This window comes from Atta cephalotes (assembly GCF_000143395.1).
Source record: "Atta cephalotes unplaced genomic scaffold scaffold00021, whole genome shotgun sequence".
Taxonomy (NCBI): Eukaryota; Metazoa; Arthropoda; class Insecta; order Hymenoptera; family Formicidae; genus Atta; species Atta cephalotes.
The window spans coordinates 1,086,357-1,090,254 of NW_012130085.1; positions in this window are offsets into that span (position 1 = coordinate 1,086,357).

Below are 3,898 nucleotides of genomic sequence, written 5' to 3' on the forward strand. Positions count from 1 at the left end.
AGATTCGCCGATGTCGGACGTTCCTTGCGCAAGACGAGGACTAATTAATATCGTGCCGAATAACTTAGCGTACGGCACGAAGGAGTTGTACTCCAAGGCCTGAAACGATGGCTGTCCTTACCGTGGTCACGCGAATGGTCGATCGTTACGCGGCTTTCACAACGCAAGCAGCTCGTTATATGAACGGACAGAAAGGATAAAAAAAAATCAGAATGAAACGCGAGATAAAAGAAGGATTAATAACGTGAGAAGATAAGAGTAGCGATAAGAGCATTAAATTCTTTCAAAGTACAGCATTTTTCTCTTAAGTAAACAATTTTTACTTCCGCTTCGCGTATTGAAATGTGCATGTAATAATAATTATTTATTTGAGATAGGAAACAAAATTTATCTAGGATCTTTTATCTTTATTATAAAAGGATTAAAAGGAAGCAAAAAATATATACAACACGAATATGTGGAATCTTTATCTTAAAGGTTTATGAGTTCGATTACACAGCTTACATTTTTTATTATTTCGACTACTGCATGCTAAGATGATATTGATTCGAGAAATTTTGTATTTCCGGCGAACTAGAGATTCCTGCTTGTATTTTCGTCACGGACAGACGGAAATATATTAAACATCTGCTTGTTCAAGCGGGAGATAAAGATAAACATGACGTTTGAAGCAGCTTAGCTGGAGGATCTTTCGAAGTCAGAATAAATACTTGCGTGAAAATTTCGTAAGCATCGTCTTTCCTCCAAAAGGAAGATCTTCAGTCTGCCCGAGTTGCTCTCTCCAAACATGATTTCAGAGTATCATAAAACGGACACGCTCGTGTACGTTTTATCGACTGCGTTTCTACGAAGTGTTCAACGGCGTGGAATACATCGCGGTATATATCTCCCGTCTACCGCAATTAACTTTTTAATAAAGCTTCGCGCGTCCGAACGTTGCGGGTGCATTTTTCGCAGCGAAGCGGCGCGATGGGAAATTGATTTCTGTCGCCGCGCCAGTCACACTTTTTTTTTTTACAAGCCAGGTGTGTATTCGGCTTTATCATTATCCATGGCTGCCGTCGATGGAGAGCGGCATTCTTCCCGCTTGCATGCCTGCCATAAGATAAGACACACTCATGGTCATTAATAAGCAATCGAAATGCCGATAAAGCGTGTACGACGTCGCCGAAATTTCCTCCAGCTTGTTAGCCTGAATAAATCGCGATAGTCACCCCCGTTGTCGTGTTTGTTTACAATTTCGTCGGGCAATGAGAAGGCCCTGCAGTGCTCATGTAGCGTCCTAATTGGATAATAATTCTGTTATCGTGTGAGATGATAAATAGCGGCCGCGTGCGCTTCTTTAATCTGATTCGTCGATGACGACCACGGGATATCTGACCGGAATTAATATAATACGTCCACGAAATTGCGGATGTGGGTTGAAGTATTCGGAAATTGAAGAGGAAGAGAATTTTGTCCGGAAAAATGTTACAAGCGTCAGAATTATCAGATGTGAAACGTTACTGGCGAAATATTGAATATAATGGCATATAACTACGTTTTTGTATAGCAACGATTTGTATATATATATATTGAAGCTTCTTTTAATATAATAATTGCTTCGTGAAACATTTTGTCAAATAAGCGATATTTTTTGTTAAAAATCTCTTTTACCTCAGAATGCAGATTGAAAAATATTTCCTTCATAATATTTTCCTAGGAAAATCTTCAATTAATTCTGGCAAGTATCAAGCTTCTTTTCTTGAATATGGTAACGAGTGCCGCAGAATTTTTGCTGCTATTATAAAGAAAAGAAATGGTTTGTTACGTAAAGCTTCTAAGTTTCTTACTACTATTATTATATAAGTATAACGCACACAAATGTATAAATAAGTAGAAATAAAAATATAAAATAAATTTATTAATTTATTATTACGTTTATTTAATCATACATGTCTTGTATGATTAAATGAATCTTATGCTTTGCTTTTTAACTAATTGAATTCTTAATTTAACTAATGAAAATTGATATAAAAAATAAAAAAAATGTAATGTTTACTTATATAAATTATTTCAAAATTATGTTGCGATATACGTACTTATATACGACAAATTTGCATATTTGTTTTTGTACAATATATATATATATGTGTGTTTCTATATTCAAGAATTTTTAGTAGATCTTTTTTTCAAGATCTTTATGAGACCTGATGTATATTTTTCTATTTAAAGCGTCCGAAATTGGATTTCTCTGAGATAACACCGATTTCAATTTCTGGTTAAATATTAAATATTCTTGATCGCATTATATTGCATATTTCCTAGAAGCGTGGTTCAATACCAGGGTGGCTGCTTCGATCGAAACCGGAGAAGAATAAATACGCGCAGATTGCGACGAAGAAATCCATGCAATTACGCCGCGTTGCGCTTAGCGGCGCTATCGGAAATCCCGATAAACCGCAATCAGGGGGGTGAACACTCCGTGATTAAAGCCCCGTGACGGTAATGGCGCCGATATAGCGCCGTATATAAATAGAATCCGACGTTGAATCGTTAATGGTGGCAATTCGTGTGTTCGAGAGTGGCGGTTGTAACAATATTTATGAATAGCGGCCGGTTAAAACCGCGGATATACAGATAACTTCGATAAATATTTGCGTTGAATCCGAAAATCGTGATAATTTGAATGCTGCTGCCATTGCTCATGCAAAACCGAGAGAACGAATCATTTGCGTAACGCTGTTTATAGGAATCGATAAATATGCATGCGCACGTTAACTTTATAAATTCCCTCAATAAATAATCTAAGTATCTTCCCCCAAACTTCAGGGACTTTTTTGACATTTTATACTTGCTTGTAAATCCCAGCTCAATATCGAAGAAGATCGAAGGCAGTTCAAGAAATGAAGTTACTCGGTTTCGGAATGTCCCCAGAATCGGCCGATAAAATCCGTGGAATTTGCTTTAAGGGGGACATTCGATGTCCTCCTTTGTCTTAAACGCCGTTACCTGCAATGTGAGTTTCTAAAGGCAGGATTTTTCGAAGAATTCCTCGGGCAGTATTGAAAGAGACGTCGCGGAAACGGTAAAGAATGGGAGACCGAAGAAAACGTGTAAAAGTGGAACAAGCAAGTCAGACAGTCGAACCGTTGCGCCGTCTTACAAAATAATGCGCCGGCATATCTACGTCATGGCGCGGGCGGTGTACAATTAATTAAGATAATTTATGAATGCAGCCAAGTCGTAGCGGCGCAGTGGTTAATGTTTATCGCTTACGATGCTCGTATCGGCAGCATAATTTATTTCCGACCGGCCACCGCGTCGCGTCGCGTCGCGTTGCGTCATTCGCACGATTTACTACTACGCGTTCACTAATTTATTTGGGAAATAATAATCGTTCGGTGGCAGATGGCGATGGCGTTTTTCTCCCCTGCGTTGCACCGGGATAACGTATTGCGCGCAACCGTCACACGCCTAAAACTCGTCGCGATAGCGACCGGGACGGTCACCAGTACCGTGAGATTGAACGTATTTCGTGAAAATTGTTCTGCTTAAAGATCCTATATCAGAGTCTCGTCACGAGCAATTTTGTTAAAATCTCACGAGAGAACAGGGTACATTTAATTACACATCTAAAGATATAACTTGTCTAACTTTTACTGTCTAACTGTTGATGTCTAACTTTTACTATCTAACTGTAATTTTGATAAAAGTTATAGAGTGAGAATAGTACAAGTTACAATGAGATAGTGTGTATATATATATATATATATATATATATATATATAGAGAGAGAGAGAGAGAGAAGTAATAATATTACTTCTTTCTTTCTTATAGTAGTTAGTTACTAACTAAACTTACGTTAGTAGTATTAGTACGTACGTTCTTACGTTACGTTTCTTTACGTTTACTTTAG